Genomic DNA, 18,841 nt, shown 5'->3' on the forward strand with positions numbered 1-18,841 from the left:
AAACTTCGGTCCTCCGGTAGGCTGTTAGGAATTGTGGGAAATTTCTGAATCAGCACCCCAGAGGGTGACATGACTATAATTTGGTTTGAGTCTCCATTAATGCTCCCCCCCCCCCGCCCCAGCTTCCCCCTATATTTCCTTACGCAATTGTATGCTTGGACATAGATGTATATGTATATATGGGTTCCGTGTGTATCAATATATCTCTGTATGTCTTCCTTTGGATCAGGGGTCCTCAAACTAAGGCCGGGGGGCCGGATATGGCCTTTCAAGGTCATTTACCCGGCCCTTGCTCAGGGTCAATCTAAGTCTGAAACGACTTGAAAGCACACAACAACAACAACAATCCTATCTCATCAGCCAAAAGTAGGCCCACACTTCTCATTGAAATATTAATAAGTTTATATTTGTTAAAATTGTTTTTCATTTTAATTATTGTATTGTTTTTAAGTGTTTTTTGCACTACAAATAAAACATGTGCAGTGTGCATAGGAATTCATTCATGCTTTTTTTCAAATTATAATCCGGTCCTCCAACAGTTTGAGGCACTGTGACCTGGCCCTCTGTTTAAAAAGTTTGAGGATCCCTGCTTTGTATAGATCACTGCAAAGGATGATATGACCATGATTTTCTTTTTGAGACTCCATTACTACATATTTTTTCTTCAGCTCCCCATATACCTCCTTCCATAATTGTATTCTGGGATATAGATCAGGCATGGGTAGGCTGCTAGGAATTGTGGGAGTTGAAATCCAAAATGCCCAGAGGGCTGAAGTTTGCCCATGTCTGATATAGATGTATATAGATGCATGTAAGGAAATACTGTGTATCGATATTTATATACATATGTATGTCTTCCTTTGGGCAGATCACTTCAAAGGATGACATGACCATGATTTGGCTTTTGGATTCTCCATGTCTTTAGCTTTTTTGCTTCCCTTAATTTTACACATGTTGGCATTTAGATGTATATGATGTGTGCATCTACTCATCCATCCATCTATTTATGTATCACTACCTACCTACCTACCCAACCTTCCTTCCTATCATTCCATCAACAGGTGTCTCCATCTACATCTGTTGATAAATTCTACAAGCTAGCTGGCATTGCCCCCTCCCCCCAATGTGTGATGGGCAGTTTCTGCTAAATGTGAGAGAAATAAGGTTGAACACTGTGAAAGCCATCCACTACATGGCTACCAGCCTTCTCCCAACAGACTCAAATCAAGGAAAAGCTTTATGAGAAATAGAACTCCTCTTGGCGTCCCCCCAGCAGCAGCATGGGTATCCCTCTGGGCAGCTGGATGCCCCCCCCCCCGAGGGTCTTCCTCCAGGGGCAAACCAAGAATGGGCAACTTGGAAGTCCCTGAACAGACTCAGAAGTGGAGTGGGCAGATCAAAGGACAACCTGGGAAAATGGCACTACCTAAAAGAATCCCACACCTTGTGTGACTGTGGAGCAGAACAGACAACTCCGCATCTGTATTCTTGTCCACTATGCCCTGCCTCATGTACAGAGGAAGACTTGTTGGAAGCTACAGACAATGCAATTGCTGTTGCCCATTTTTGGTCAAAAGATATTTAGCCACTTGCGATCCATATCTTTTTATCAGTTTTATACTAATTTATGCAATGCTTTTGATACGAAATAAATAAATCTTTCCATCCCTCTTCCTATCCATCCATCCATCCATTTCATCCTGTTTAGATAAGACTCCAAAGGAAAAGACCTATCTATCTATCTATCTATCTATCTATCTATCTCAGTGTTTCTCAACCTGGGGCCGGGACCCATGGAGGGTGCCATGAGGGGGTTTCAGAGGGGTCGTCAAAGACCATCAGAAAACACAGTGTTTTCTGTCGGTCATGGGGGTTCTGTGTGGGAATTTTGGCTCAATTCCATCATTGGTGGAGTTCAGAATGCTCTCTGATTGTAAGTGAACTATAAATCCCAGGAACTACACATCTCAAATGACAAAATCAATCCCCCCTTCTAACTCAGTATTCAAATTTGGGTGTATCAGGTATTTGTGCCATATTTGGTCCAGTGAATGAAAATACATCTTGCAGATCATATATTTACATTACGATTCATAACAGTAGCAACATTACAGTTATGATATAGCAACAAAAATAATTTTATGGTTGGGGGGTCACAACATGAGGAACTGTATTAAGGGGTCGCAGCATTAGGAAGGTTGAGAACCACTGAACTATATCTATCTATCTATCTATCTATCTATGTGCCTTTTTCCTTTGACCAGGCAATGGCATGCCCTTCTCCAGGTGGTAGCAGCCACCCTTTGCTAAAGGAATGCCAGATCTCGATCTCTCTCTCTCTCTCTCTATTTCTCTCTCTCTCTCTCTCTGTTTTTAGGATGCAAACACAAGGTGAGGACCTCCTTGTCCTCCCTCCTCCTTCTCCTGGGGAAATGGAGCAGGACATCTTCCGTGGTGGCCTCCCACGAGGGTCTTCCTCCAGGGGCAAACCAAGAATGAGCAACTTGGAAGTCCCTGAACAGACTAAGAAGTGGAGTGGGAAGATCAAAAGACAACCTGGCAAAATGGCACTACCTAAAAGAATCCCACACCTTGTGTGACTGTGGAGCAGAACAGACGACTCCGCGTCTGTATGTTTGTCCACTATGCCCTGCCTCATGTACAGAGGAAGACTTGTTGGAGGTCATTGCTGTTGCCCATTTTTGGTCAAAAGATATTTAGCTGTCTGTGCTCCCTCTATTTGTATCAGTTTTATACTAATTTATCGGGGCGGCTCAACCCATTACGCAATGTAAGCATTTGCAGTATAGTTGATTTTGCCCAGGGGCGCTCTTGAGGCGATCTTGGGGGGAAATAGACCTTGACATATGCGAGTTGTAGTTACTGGGATGTATAGTTCACCTACAATCAAAGAGCATTCTGAACTCCACCAATGATGGAATTGAACCAAATATGGCACACAGAACTCCCACGACGAACAGAAAATATATATCAGTGATTGGTTGGGGGGTGGGCACCAAAATACTGTTTGCTTACCGTTGAAAATTACCTAGGGCCGCCTCTGTAATTTATGCAATGCTTTTGATACGAAACAGACAAATCTTTCCATCCCTCTTCCTATCTATCCATCCATCTATTTCATGCTGTTTAGATAAGACTCCAAAAAAGAGACAATTCTATCTATCTATCTATCTATCTATCTAACTAACTAACTCTATCTATCTATCTATCTATCTATCTATCTATCTATCTATCTATGTGTCTTTTTCCTTTGGCCAGGCAATGGTGTGCCCTTCTCCAGGTGGTAGCAGCCAGCCTTTGCTAAAGGAATGCCAGATCTCTCCCTCTCTCTATTTCTTTCTCTCTCTATCTCTCTCTCTGGGGGAGAAACACCCTCTCTGCCTTGTCTCTCTCTCTCTGTGTGTGTTTTTAGGATGCAAGCAGAAGGAGAGGAACCTCCTTGTCCTCCCTCCCTCCTCCTTCTCCTGGGGAAATGGAGCATGACATCTTCCGCGGTGGCAGGGCCTCCAAGAGTTAAAAAGAGACAGTTTCCAAGTGCAGTAGTGTCTCTCTCTCTCTCTCTCTATTCTCCACCCTCTCTCTTTTTCCCCCTTTAGTTTTGGCAGGGGATTAAAGTAGCTCCCCCCTGTGGCAGCAGTGACCCAGAAATGAGTTTGATTCACCGAGTCCTTCCTCCATAACAAGTAAAAACGTCAGTCAGGGAGAGAGTCTCTCTGTCTCTCTCTCTCTCTCTTTGGATATCTCTCTCTCTCTCGCTTGTGTGTGTGGCTGTGGGTCTTTTGCAAGGAGGGGGAACACAACCTTCTCCCCCCTTTTTTCCCTTTTTCCTCTGGATCGATGAACTCAGGAGGCAACACGGAGCCCGGAAAGTCGAACCTCGTTGGCAACCATTTCAGCAAAAGCAGCCAAAGCAGCCAAAGCAGCAGCAGCAGCAGCAGGTAAAACTGCAAGCAACCGGGGCGCCGCTTTGCAGGAAAAGAGCCGCCTTTTGCACAGCCATATTTGATGTTGTGTGTGCCTTGGATAATGCGTGTGCATGTGTGTGTGTGTGTCGCCTTTTCCTCGGGTTGGTTGCTTTTGCTTCGCTTTGGAGTTGTTCTCCTCCAGCTCGAGAGCGGTTTCGTGCCGAAAGGTCGCTGCCTAGTGGAAATAATCTAGTACGTCATTAACATGGCGCCAAAAGATTGGGTTCTTGATAGGGGAGGTGTATATATATATATCTCAGTAATATATAAATATATATATATAGAAAGATGGGAGGGAGGACTGGGGCTTTGCTATCCCACAAGCAACTTGAAAGGGAAGGCGAGAAAGGAAGAAATACCCAACATCATTGCAATATACATTGGGAAGCAATGCAAGTGTTTTATGGAGAAGCCCAATGGGTGGGTGGGGGTCTTGGCTGCGTTTGGGAAAAGCTGGGGGTTTTCCCCCACATTTCCCAAACAATTTGAATGAACTCTTACGACTTTCACTATAGTTTTTCTTGCAGGGCTTTTTTTGGGGTGGGAAGAGACCTTTCTTTCTTTCCCCAGTCATTGCAACAACTTAGAAGATGTACAAGCAGATGGCAATGGCAGGTCCTTTTTGCAGAGGTCTCTAGTCCAAAAGAAACAGAGTGCTGGAATTGGGATGCGTGGGGGTGCTTTTTCCTCGTCTAGACACCCCAAAGGGCAAACAGAATGGAAGTGGACCCACTAAAGTGAAACTTTACCACATCCATGACCACTCCTCCTTTCCCCATGGAGAGAGAGAGAGTCCTTTTCAGTCGTGTTTACAGGCTGTTTGAAATGAGGGATCCTTTCAGTGATGTTGTTTATAGGGTTGGAATTGTGCTGGGTGTTTATAGTATTGGGAGTCTCCCAGGGCCCGTCCACACAGCCAAATAACAGAATATCAAGGCAGGAAATCCTACAAGATCTGCTTTGAACTGGAATATATGGCAGTGTGGACTCAGATAACCCAGTCAAAAGCAGTTATCCTGGGATTTTCTGCCTTGATAATTCTGGGTTATGTGGCTGTGTGGAAGGGCTCATAATTGGTTATTTTGCCTTGATAATTCTGGGTTATGTGGCTGTGTGGAAGGCCCATAGTGGGTTAGTCTGCCATGATATTCAGGGTCATATGGCTGTGTGGAAGGGCCCATAGTGGATTAGTCTGCCTTGATAATTCTGGGATATGTGGCTGTGTGGAAGGGCCCATAGTGGGTTATTCTGCCTATTCTGGGTTATATGGCGGTGTGCAAGCCCCATAGTGGGTTATTATGCCTTGATAATTTTGAATTATATGGCTGTGTGGAAGGGCTCATAGTGGGTTATTCTGCCTTGATAATTCTGGATTATGTGCCTGTGTGGAAGGGCCCATGGTGGGTTATTCTGCCTATTCTGGGTTATATGGTTGTGTGGAAGGACCTATAGTGGATTATTCTGCCTTGATAGTTCTAGGTTATGTGGCTGTGTGGAAGGGCCCATAGTGGGTTATTCTGCCTTGATAATTCTGGTTTATGTGGCTGTCTGGAAGGGCTCATAATGAGTTATTCTGCCTTAATAATTCTGGGTTATGTGTGGAAGGGCCCATAGTGGGTTATTCTGCCAATGATATTCAGGGTCATATGGCTGTGTGGAAGGGCCCATGGTGGGTTATTCTGCCTTGATAATTCTAGGTTATGTGGCTGTGTGGAAGGGCCTATAGTGGGTTATTCTGCCTTGATAATTTGGGCTATGTGGCTGTCTAGAAGGGCCCATAGTGAGTTATTTTGCCTTGATAATTCTGGGCTATGTGGCTGTCTGGAAGGGCCCATAGTGGGTTATTCTGCTTTGATAATTCTGGGCTATGTGGCTGTCTGGAAGGGCCCATAGTGGGTTATTCTGCCTTGTTAATTCTGGGGTATGTGGCTGTGTGGAAGGACCCTGAGTTAACTAAGTCCCCACTGCCATATATCCCAGTTAAAAAACAGATAATGTGGGATTTTATTCTGTGTAAAATCCACATTGAACTGGATTATATGGCAGTGCGGACTCAGATAACCCAGATATTGTGGGATTTTCGGCCTTGATATTTTGGTTTCTGTGGCTGTGTGGAAAGGGCCCTGGGTTATCTGAGGGCCCTTCCACACAACTGTGTAAAATCCACATTGAACTGGATTATATGGTAGTGTGGACTCAGATAACCCAGTTCAAAGCAGATATTGTGGGATTTCAGCCTTGATGTTCTGTGTGACATGGCTGTGTGGAAGGGCCCTGAGTCCACACTGCCATATATCCCAGTTCAGAGCAGATAATGTGGGGTTTTATTCAACTGTGTGGAAGGGGCCTGAGGTAAACCTCTGACAGACTTCTGGTGCTGCTGAAGAGAAGCCTTGGAGGGAGACACTCCTCAGCAAAGAGGGCTTGTTTATATATTGGATGATTTTGTGGACTATCTAAGCAAGCCCAGCATAAAGTGGGCAGATGCTCTCTCTCTCTCTCTCTCCTCCCGCCCCAAGTTGTAAGACCCACGTGTTTGAACGTATGGACACAACGTGGGAGCGAGGGGCGTGTGGGGAAGTGTCGGGAGCATTTGCTTCCCGTCTGGATGGAAGCGGGTTTCCCTCCGTTTTTGGCGCTGAGGGCGAAGGAGGGGGAAGGCCGCGTTGCCCTGGCATCCGAGTCGCCTCAGAAGGGGCTGGGAGGCTCCATGCGTTGCCCTTCCTCCCTTCTCCTGAGAGGAGGGCCTTGCTCTCCCTGGGGCTGCGCTTCCTCAAGACTGAAGAGGGAGGCGGGCAGGTGCACGGCCTCGGCGGGTGTGTCCACACTGTGGAATTAATGCACTTTGACACCCCTTTAACCTCCATGGCTCAGGGCTCTGGAATCATGGGAGACGTAGCTTGGTGAAGCGCCCTCTGGCAGAGAAGGCGGCATGACATGGGAAACAATCACAGGCAGGCCTGGGCAAACTTGGGCCCTCCAGGTGTTTTGGGCTTCCACTATTCCTAAATTAGGAATTGTGGGAGTTGAAGTCCAAAACACCTGGAGGGCCCAAGTTTGACCATGCCTGTGCAAGTGGCAGTTAAAGTGGTGCCAAACTGCATTAATCCTGTGTAGATGCTCCCAATTTTTGTGTGTGTCATAGGGCCCTTCCAGACAGCCCCATATCCCAGAATATCAAGGCAGAAAATCCCACAATATCTGCTTTGAACTGGGTTATCTGAGTCCACACTGCCATATATTCCACTTCAAAGCAGATATTGTGGGATTTTTCTGCCTTGATATTATGGGATATAGGGCTGTCTGGAAGGACCCTATGATACACACGAAAAGTGGGTTATTTGAGTCTACACTTCCATATATGCCAGTTCAAAGCAGATATTGTGGGATTTTCTGTCTTGATATTCTAGGATATAAGACTGTGTGGAAGGGCCCCTGAGTCTACACTGCCATATATTCCACTTCAAAGCAGATAATGGGGGATTTTCTGCCTTGATATTCTGGGATATAAGGCTGTGTAGAAGGGCCACTGAGTCCACACTGCCATATATTCCAGCTCAAAGCAGATATTCTAGGACATAGGACTGTGTGGAAGGGCCCCTGAGTCCACACTGCCATATATTCCAATTGAAAGCTAATAATGTGGGATTTTCTGCCTTGATATTCTGGCATATAGGACTCTGTGGAAGGGCCCCTGAGTCCACACTGCCATGTATTCCAGTTCAAAGCAGATAGTGTGGGATTTTCTGCCTTGATATTCTGGGATATAAGGAAGAGCCCTTGAGTCCACACTGCCATATATTCCAGTTCAAAGCAGATATTCCAAGATATAGGACTGTGTGGAAGGGCCCCTGAGTTCACATTGCCATATATTCCACTTCAAAGCAGATAATGTGGGATTTTCTGCCTTGATATTCTGGGATATAAGACTGTGTGGAAGGGCCCCTGAGTCCACACTTCCATATATTCTAGTTCAAAGCCTATAATGTGGGATTTTCTGCCTTGATATTCTGGGATATAAGGCTCTGTGGAAGGGTCCCTGAGTCCACACTGCCCTATATTCCACTTCAAAGCAGATAATGTGGGATTTTTCTACCTTGATATTCTGGGATATAAGACTGTGTGGAAGGGCCCCTGAGTCCACACTGCCTTATATTCAAGTTCAAGGCAGAACATGTGGGATTTTATTCAGCTGTGTGGGAGTCTCAAGGCCCTTCCACACAGCCATATATCCCAGAATATCAAAGCAGAAAACCCACAATATCTGCTTTGAAGTGATTTATCTGAGTCCACACTCAGATAACGTGGGATTTTCTGCCATAATATTCTGGGATAAAGGGCTGTGTGGAAGGGCCCTCAGTTATAATCTAGAGAAAGAAATGTTGATTGTGGGTATTTGATACAATACAGGGAAAAGCTTACACTCTGGAATTAATAATAATAATACTTTATTTATTTATTGTATTTATATACTGCCTTTCTCACCCCTGGGATGGATTCAAGGCGGTTTACAACATATTAGTGGCAAAAATTCAGTCCCAACATACAGTAACACAAAACAATCATAATAACTAATTACTACATGTAACTTTGACTTAAAATAATTAAAACCATTAAACATAAGACATAAACAACATTTAAAACAGTCAGCATTTAAATCCTAGTATAAATATTAAAATCTCATAATCCAAAAAAGTAAATAATAATAATAATAATAATTCACACTTGCCTCCAGCAGACAAGAGTTCTTTCTCCCACCCTGGACATTCCACAGATATATAAACCCCACTTGTCTAGTTTCCAACAGACCTCACATTCTCTAAGGATGCCTGCCATAGATGTGGGTGAAACGTCAGGAGGGAATGCTTCTGGAACATGGCCATACAGGATGGAATACTCACAGCAACACAATAATTTTATGTCTTACCCACCTGTCTTCATGGTTCGAGGTGGCTTACTGAACAATTAAAACACATGAACACTGCAAAAATACCACATATACACATACCTCTATGAAAGTAGTTTGCTGTTAATTAACTGCCATGGCCCAATGCTATGGGATCCTGGGAGTTGTAGTTTGGTGAGGCACTAGTATTCTTGGGCAGAGAAGGCTAAGATCTTGTAAAACTACAGTTCTCAGGATTCCATAGCAGTGAACCATGGCAGTTTAAAAGTGGTGTCAAATTGCATGCATTCTACAATGTAGTAGAGGCACTCTCAAAAGCCCAGATGGAGCTAGTGCGGGTTGTTAAATAAGCCAGAATGTTTTACTATATTATGATATATTATAATGTGATAATGTATTGCAAATGTAATATAATATTATTTTGTCACAATATATAATAATATATTATCCTATTATAATATATAGGATATTTTAGATTATATATAATATAATAACACAGTAAAGTCTCTATTCCCAGTCTCTGCCTCAAGTAAAAAAAAAATCGGTTGTAGGTGGTGGTGGTGTTTTCAAATGCCTGCATCATTGCCACCTAACGGTCTGTCTCTCTCTTCCCTGCCTCCAGTTGTAAAGGAAGACCAAGAGAGAAAAACAGGAGAATGCAATTGGAGAGCTCTCAAGCTCCTTGGTAGAAATGAAGACAAAGCGGTGTCTTCTCTCCCCATCAGTTTGCCTTCTTCCCAAACACACACATCCTCCATCCCTCGCCTCATACCCTTTGTGGTGTGTGTGTATTATGGGTAAAAATGATGTGTGTATTATGTGTGTATTTTCCCTTTTCTCCCGTGGGTGGAGGCCAGAGGGCGTTTGTTTGCTTGCTTGCTTGCTGGATGGCTTCCTGTGACAAGAGGTGATTCAGTTTCCAGAACTGTCGGAAGAGTGGGAGGGAAGGAAGGAGGGCATTCATCTCTGGGGCTGCCCTGTCCATGCCTCTCCATCCTCTCCCTCCTCCTTTCCCTGCTTTTTTTTCTTCCTCCCTTCCCCAGACATTGCAACATGGAGATTTGGGCGCGCAGGGGGCGGTGAGGAAGAAGAGGAGGTGGCTGCATGTCTGCTTGGAGAGGTGGATTTTTGGGAAAGAGCAGCAGCACCAAGTTTGATTTGCAACTGGGGCCTGAGCGGATTGGTGAAGCAGGGAGGAGGAGGCGGAGCGGAGTGGAGGAGGGAGGAGGAGGAAGGCTGGGTAGTTTCAAATGGAGAGCCCAGGATGCTGGAAGGTACCAGCCTCTTCTTTGCTATCCACTCACTATCTGCCACCGTTTTTCCTCCGGAATTAGGTTGTCTACCACCCTTTGATGGCTTCCCTTTATGTTTTTGAATGCATCATTGTGTGCATGTTGTCCTTTTCTCTTGCTACTTTCCCCAGCATTCAGTGCTTGGACACTGCAAAACCGGCTGGCAAAATATGGCTTGCTAGCATTGAATATTGGGGGGGGGGGGGGGAACCCCGTTTAGGTGGGTTCTGTAAAAATCTGGGAGGTTGTTGCATCTGCAAAGAATCTTTGAAAGTATCTATTGAAGGCTTATATATTTTTAAAAAGGGAAAAATCTATTTTCAGAATACTTCTTCATGTGGCAAAGGAAGCTTTAAAAATACTCACTTCTCAAACTTCCCTCCTGGTTAAACTGGTGGTAGAGTCAGATCCCCAGGATTTTAGCAAATGCATCATATGTATGATACTAGGCATTCTTTATTTCTTGGAATCTTCATTGCAGACTGACGTAAAATAGAGCCACCCATGTTTCAATCTGTACGTAAACAAGGTGGGAAGTGGAAGTGGGAGGGAGTCTTTAAAAGCCTAAACTTGATTCTTGTATCATAGTAGTCCTATAGAATCAAAAATAACTTACATAATCAATATTTATATGTAAGCTCCATCGGTTTTGTGCAGTGTTTCTCAAACTGCTCCTCTAGGTGTTTTGGACTTCAGCTCCCAGAAATTCCAGCCAGCTTACTGGCTGTTAGGAATTGTGGGAGCTGAAGTCCAAAACAAGTGGAGGAGCACAGTTTGAGAAACTCTGATTTAGTGGGTTTGCTGTGATCAGACCAAACACTTTGATTTAAGCTTTATAAGGGTGCATTTACACTGTAGAATTAATGCAGTTTAACAGGCTCAATTCTATGGAATCATGGCAGTGGTAGTTTTACAAGGTTGAGAGGAGATATGATAGCCATGTATAAATATGTGAAAGGAAGTCACAGGGAGTAGGGAGCAAGCTTGTTTTCTGCTTCCCTGGAGACTAGGATGCGAAACAGTGGCTTCAAACTACAAGAAAGGAGATTCCAACTGAACATGAGGAAGAACTTCCTGACTGTGAGAGCTGTTCAGCAGTGGAACTCTCTGCCCCAGAGTGTGGTGGAGGCTCCTTCTTTGGAAGCTTTTAAACAGAGGCCGATGGCCATCTGTCAGGGGTGATTTGAATGCAATATTCCTGCTTCTTGGCAGGGGGTTGGACTGGATGGCCCATGAAGTCTCTTCCAACTCTTTGATTCTATTATTCTATAAGGTCTTTAGCTTTGTCTGCTAAATCATACCGTTGTTTCACCAAACTACAAACCCCACGAATCATGGCAATTAAAGTGATGTCAAACTTGATTAATTCCATAATGTAGATGCACCTTACCTTCACTCTGTTTGTGTGTGTGTCAGGAGTGACTTGAGAAACTGCACTGTCAGCGCAATGGGTATACAACAACAACAATATTTATTACAGTCCATAGATCCATCAGTAAAACCAACAGTCTGTTATACCATGTTTACTCAAATCTAATACTAGCCTTTTTTTGGGCTACATTACCTTCCCAAAATTAAGGTGCACATAATATGGCAATATTAGTGCTGAGCCAAAGCAAAAGGGAAAGCTATTCAGGAGCACACGGAGTTCTTATTTAAGGGATGTCATCTCTACTTTGGTGCAATGGACTGCTGACCGAAAGATCAGTAGTTCGAATCCGGAGAGCGGGCTGAGTTACTGTCTGTCGACTCCAGCTTCTCATGTGGTGACATGAGAGAAGCCTCCCACAGGATGGTAACACATCCAGGTGTCCCCTGGGCAATGTCCTTGCAGATGGCCAATTCTCTCACACCATTTGACTTATTTATTTATTTATTTATTTACTTCACTTGTATACCGCCATTCTCAGCCCTAAGGCGACTCATAGCGGTTTACAACAATCAAGCAAAACAAGGCGAACAATCAAGCAAAAATTCAATGCAACAGGTACTTAAAAACAGTTAACACAGGAACAGGTTAAGCAATTAACAATAATAGACAGTCAATCAATTGGCGTCTCATAACTAGAATCATGATCCAAACTCGTCAGTCGTAGTTCCATTTCCTGAAATTCATTGCACTTTTTATTCAAACGCCTGTTCGAATAACCAAGTCTTCACTCTTCTCCGGAATACCATCAATGAGGGGGCCAATCTGATGTCCGTGGGAAGGGCGTTCCACAGCCGAGGGGCCACCACCGAGAAGGCCCTGTCTCTCGTCCCCGCCAGCCGCGCCTGTGATGCAGGCGGGATCGAGAGCAGGGCCTTCCCGGAAGATCTCAAAGTCCTGGTGGGTTCATAGGTGGAGATGTGGTCGGATAGGTAACTTGGGCCAGAACCGTTTAGGGCTTTATAGGCCAATGCCAGCACCTTGAATTGAGCCTGGTAGCAAATCGGCAGCCAGTGGAGCTGGTACAACAAGGGGGTTGTATGCTCCCTGCGTCCCGCTCCTGTTAGTATCATGGCTGCCGCACGTTGGACTAGTTGGAGCTTCCGGGCCATCTTCAAAGGCAACCCCACGTAGAGAGCGTTGCAGTAGTCTAGGCGGGATGTAACCAGAGCGTGGACTACCATGGCCAAGTCAGACTTCCCAAGGTAGTTTCTCAAGTTGCTGCTGATACACACACACACAAAATTGCCATGGCTCAGTGCTATGCAATGCTGGGATTTGTAGTTTGGTAAGGCATCAGCATTCTTTGGCAGCCCCCATGACACCCCTCCCCCCCAAATAACTCCATAGCATTGAGCCAGGGCAGTTAAAGTGGATTCATTGTACAGCAGAGATGCACTCCAGGATTTTCTTTTCTGTTGCTGAAGGTTTGGTGTTCTAACACTTTTGTTTTTAAAGAAGGAATTACAAGCATGCAGCCACTGTAATGCGCACCTTTTTTGGCCAAATTACAAAGAGTGTACTTTTTGCCGCTGTGCATTACATTTGCCAGTAAATACTTTTTTTTTGGTTTTAGGGTTTTGAAACTTGAGGTGCATGTTAGATTCTATGGTGCATTAGACTTGTTTAAATATGAGTATTTCTGAAGAAGTACATACTCAATATTGCTTATCAGGAATGTCCTAACCTCCATATCCAATGAACTGGTGCTACTCAATCATAGAATAAGTAAAGTATGGATGGCCCTCTCTCCTTTCATAACTACATTTAGACTCTTGCCTATGTTTGAAATTATAAACAGCTTGCTGTTACACACTCAGATCCCACAGGAATGTTATATCTTTATTAAGTCCATCAAGAATTCCACAAAAGTTTGCAATTTTTCCGGTTCTGCAGGACTCTTAAATTGGAGCAGTGATACAGACTCAGGGAGATTCTATGAAAGAAGGAAAGGGAAAAATTAGCATGAGTATTTTAGTTTACTTTAATCCTAAAGTAAAGATAGCTGGTAGTTTGTCACTGCTGTAGGCTACCTTTCAGAGGAAGGAACTGACAAAACCACCTCTGAGTATTCCTTGTTTAAGAAAACTATGAAATTAATGTGGTCAATTTACATTGGTAGGCAATTGAAGGCACATGTATACATAGTCACTAATAGGTGTGCATGTGCCTTAAATTTAGACACTAACACACAAGGTGGCATTGCGAGATTCAAGATTACGCAGGCATATTTCAGTCCAATAGCTACTGGACTGAAGTACACCTGAGTCATCTTGAATGTTGCAATGCAGCCTTGTATGTTAGTGTTTAAATCTTTCTCACCACCCTTATTAATAACATTCAGTGCAATATGTACATCTCTAGAAGTGGCAGCCTGTCTGTTGAGTTTCTGTTGTATTCATTAGATGGCAAAGGACACCATTTAGACACAACCCATGTGCAACTTTGAATAGAATAGATTTTTCAGTCTTTGCCATTAATAAATAAGAATAAGAATAAAAAAATCTTTATTTATCTCCTGCTTTCCCCCCTCACAATACCCAAAGCAGCTTACAGCATATTAAAATGATGTAAACAACAATCCAATACATTGATGATTATGAAGACGTTTATTTATTGTATCAGGAGCAAACCAAGGGTTACAGTTGTAATGTATTAAAAAAAACACAAAGTTTTGACCAGAAGCTGGCCACTTGGAGTGCTTCTGGTGTTGCTGTTAAGAAGGTCCTCCATTGTGCATGTGGCAGGGCTCAGACTGCATTGTAATAGGTGTCTGTGGTTTGCTCTTCTCCATATTCACATGTTGTGGACTCCACTTTGTGGCCCCATTTCTTAAGGTTGGCTCTGCATCTTCTGGTGCCAGAGCACAATCTGTTCAATGCCTTTCAAGTCGCCCAGTCTTCTGTGTGCCCAGGAGGGAGTCTCTCATTTGGTATCATCCATGGATTAAGGTTCTGGGTTTTAGGCTGTCACTTTTGGATTCTTGCTTGCTGAGATGTTCATCCGAGTATCTCTGTAGATCTTAGAAAACTATTTAGTGATTTGAGGCGTTGACGTGCCGGCTGATATCCAAACCAGGGGATGGGGTGGAGATGTCACTGCCTTGGTCATTTCATTGTTGGCTGCTACTTCTTGGCAGGTGTCAGGTGGTATGATACTGGCTAAATAGTGTAATTTCTCCAGTGGTGTAGGGCACAGACATCCTGTGATAATGCAGCATGTTTCATTAAGAGCCACATTCACTGTTTTAGCATGGTGAGATGTATTCCACACTGCGTACAGAGCAGCAAAGCGCAAGGGCAGATGTCTTCACTATGTCTGCTTGTAATCTCCAGGTAGTGCCTGTCAGCTTTTGAATGATAAGGCAGTATATTTGACTTCAGTATATTTGATATTCATTAATGTCTTTAAGAATGTGTGCCAGCTACTGTAATGAAACATCTACACATCTTTGCCATGGCATAATTTTGCTTAACTCCAGTCTTCCTTAAATAGGTTGTCTAGGACCCTTTCCACACAGCTGAATAAAATCCTACATTATCTGCTTTGAACTGGAATACACGGCAATGTGGACTCAGCTAACTCAGTTCAAAGCAGATATTGTGGGATTTTCTCCCTTACTATTCTGAGTTATATGACTGGTTGCATGTCTTTTCTCCATTTGATAGTTTCATCTGATAAAATATGCCCTGTTCCTAGAAAATACTCTACTCTGTGGGATATTGCGCTGCACACCAAGAGGTGTACATTTTAGTGACAAGATTCTTCCTCCAGCTTCACATTCTGGTCCAGTTCTTCTGAGCTGTTAACACATATGTTTAAAATAAAAGCCCCTCTTCCTCTCAGCTGCACATTTCCCTTCCAGTATCTCTGGTTTCCTTCCCAGGGTGCAGAACTGTTACACAGCAAAATCCAGCACCCTCTCAGTGCTCACTGCTGCGACATCATGCTGCTATTTCCTGCTGAAATGGATTCAGGTGACAGCTCCCTCCATGCTTAGGTCGCCAAATAAATCTGGTGGGTGAAAGGTAGATTAAGCTAGACACACGTGGACTAATTCATCACTGCCTGAGTCCTTGACAGCCTTCAAAATCAAAGTAAGTTGGTTGTCCTCTTCATGGAGGTTTAAATAGCTACAAAGATTCAGGATAATGTTGAATTATCCTGCTAATATGTGCATATTCTGTGCTGGTGCAAAATAAGGGAAAACATCTACAGAAGTCAACTGAGTGTAACTGAAGGGCACCCATGCATATATTACACACTGGCTTTAGGTGCCATTAATTTACATGTAGCCCACAACTAGAGAGTGTCCTTTTTAGCACATATATTAAAATGGTTTCAAAACGTTCTCTAGCCTAGATGTGCTAATTAGGTCCCAGTGTAACCAGCATTGCTTCAGTTCATGGGCTATTTTAGAGAAAAGCTAATGGCTTAGTCTTAACTTCAGGGTGTACATTTGCATTCTCACTGTGCTGTGTGGAGTGGTTTTGTGAGGTTTATTATGGAGGCAACCGTTAACACTGTTATAGTTAATGATCTGTCAGAACTTGAATTATAATTCCTGTTTACCCAGGGGCTTATGGAAGTCATTAAAAGTACTCTGGGAGGAAACACAGGTTATAAAAGCTTTGACCTGGGGATGTACATTTAATGTCCATATAGAAATCTCTTTCTTTTTAGCTATTAAAATAATAATTGTATATTTTCTCTGCATGCTGGTGGTCAACTTGCATTCTGGTGGTCAACTACATTGACAGATATATATTAGTATTAAAGATGTGTACCGACCACAGGATTCTCATGTGTTCCTGATTCAGCTCTTTAGAAAATGGCCCAATATGAAAGTTATTGGATTTGACTAATACCTTAAATGTGGGTTGAAATTTAGAAGTTTCTTTGGAAATCTAAGAACTGTTGTTCCCACCTCCCTCCATTTGTCAGACATGTATGAAATTTGTCATATAGTAGCTCCTTAAGAGTGGATTGCTCTTTCTAAATTGCTGACAAATAGATGACTTTGTTTCCATAGAAGTATGTATGTGTTCTTAAGTCAATGGGATTTTATTTTCTTGGCAGAGCGGAAAGATATTTGCCGGCATGGTTGCCTTTCTGTAGAAATCAAGGATGGCACATGTCAGATGAATAGGTGGACGAGTTTTTGGACAAGATTCATGTGTGATACTGTTTAAACAGATTTTTATAGAACCCTCGCTGGTGCAGTGGGTTAAACCTTTGTGCTGGCAGGACTGCTGACCGATAGGTCAGCTTTTCGAATCTGGAGAGAGCGGGTTGAGCTCCCTCTGTCAGCTCCAGCTCCCCATATGGGGACATGAGAGAAGCTTCCTACAAGGATGGTAAAACATCAAACATCCAGGCATCCCCTGTGTAACGTCCTTGCAGATGGCCAATTCTCTCACACCAGAAGTGACTTGCAGTTTCTCAAATCGCTCCTGACACACACACACACACAACCAGATTTGTATGAAAGCAATTCAGTTCTAGGTAACTTTAGGAGTTAATGATCAAGAGGTGGTTTACTTAGTAGGTGGTGCTCACTTATGAAGGAAAGATGATCTAGAGGGCCAGGGAAATGTGAACGTTGAATAACTGAGGTAGGTGTAATATGAAATCTTTCATTCTGAAAAGAAGAAAACTGTTCCTGTTAAGCTAGGTTTGGTATTTCTCAACATGAGTACCTTTGTACTATCCAATTTTGAACTTGGGTTGTTTCTTCCTAGTAATAAAAGATGCTGCCTTACTGCAGGATATATAGTTTTCTTCAGCCTGATATAGTTGACACAGATTGGTAGGACCAGTTCTTGGGCCAAACACCTTTCTCAATAATTCAGTTGATTCGTGAAGGATATGTAGCCAGATGTCACCCCCCCCCCTTCCAGTTTTTAGGCAAAATGAGGTATATAAGTACACCCGAGTTAATGAAATAGATGTATTGCTGGGCATTATATCCTTAAGAGATATTTTAATAATAGAAGCATAAATAACACAGAAAGACTAGAGAGATATTTCTCCATCTTTCTCCACCCCAGAAAGCAGTTCTATTTGTTTCAGCAAACGTTTTATCCGAGGCTAATAATGTGCACATGTAAATTGAAACAGTCAAGTCAAGTAGGTCTTCTATAAGTAAACAAAAATATTTCCAACCCTCCAGAGTTTCTTCCAAAATGCATCCAATAATATTTAGATTTCTTGTCAAATCCTCCACCTATCTTATGATTTCTGTTTTGCTGGCCAAACTGTATAGATTTGTGATGTCTGTTTTCTGACATACCGAAGGAATCTGGCAAAGTATGCTTCTCTGTTCTTTTCCATTGATATTTCATCCATGCTTAGTAAGAAATTTTGGAGGGTGCTGCTGTATTGTCTGCAGGTACACATAGCTGCAGTAAGATTAGCTAGTGTGTGTATGTGCCTTCAAATCACCTGTCAATTTATGGTGACTCCATGAATTTCATAGGGATTTCTGAGGAAGGAATACTTTGAGGTAGCTTTGTTGGTCTTTTCCTCTGAAATGTAACCTACAGCATCTGGTATTCTTTGGTGGCCTCTCATCCAAGTACTAACCAGGGCTGATCCTATTTATTTGTTTCTGCATTGTTTATAGCAGACACACTGCAGCAACCTGATACTGAAAAAAAAATCGTAATGCTCCAGATTCTCATGCTGCTAAAAACGATACAGCTAGAGAGAGGATGAAGGAAAAAGAGTGGCTGGGAAGGTAAAATATTACTGTTAAAAGGCGCTTCCCTGTCAGATACTTTGTCAACTGCATTTGATTTGCAAATGTTGTTGTTTTGCTCATCACAGTATTTCCTATATTGTCAATTATTGACTGGAAAGATTTGTGCTCCAGTGTTAATCTTTGCTGTGAAAACAGGCCATAAGTACCTTACTCTACTTTTTGTTGATTTACAAGAAACTTCCCTTCTCATTACTGTTTCAAAACTCAACCTGAGAGACAGTTGGGAAATGTCTTGAGATTCACATTTGATTCTAAAATATAGTGACTAGAACTGTGTTTCTGCTCTAAAGTACTATGTCAGCAGTTTTATTAAAGTTGAAACTCAGTGTACCTGATTTATTCTTTTGTCCATTACTTTTTGCCACTCACCAAATTATAATGAATTTGTGTGTCGTAGTTTCACTTTGCAAGATCTTTGTTGACTGTTCCTTAGCATAAGAAATTCGACTGGTTTGTTCTCAAGTT

The 18,841-nt window shown here is 43.0% G+C and overlaps 1 protein-coding gene across 3 annotated transcripts in view; it reads left to right on the forward strand.

Moving 5' to 3' along the window:
• Window positions 1-3,526: 3,526 nt before the first annotated feature.
• JADE1 (jade family PHD finger 1) overlaps window positions 3,527-18,841 on the forward strand; it is an 84,172-nt gene continuing 68,857 nt past the window's right edge. The window contains exon 1 of one of the 3 annotated variants that reach the window (XM_060778941.2): window positions 3,527-3,959. The gene's annotated coding sequence lies outside the window, so the exon portion shown is untranslated. The remainder of the gene's footprint in view (window positions 3,960-18,841) is intronic. The other 2 variants (XM_067468677.1, XM_060778942.2) reach the window with 2 other exon arrangements.

Source organism: Anolis sagrei, chromosome 5, assembly GCF_037176765.1.
Source record: "Anolis sagrei isolate rAnoSag1 chromosome 5, rAnoSag1.mat, whole genome shotgun sequence".
Taxonomy (NCBI): Eukaryota; Metazoa; Chordata; class Lepidosauria; order Squamata; family Dactyloidae; genus Anolis; species Anolis sagrei.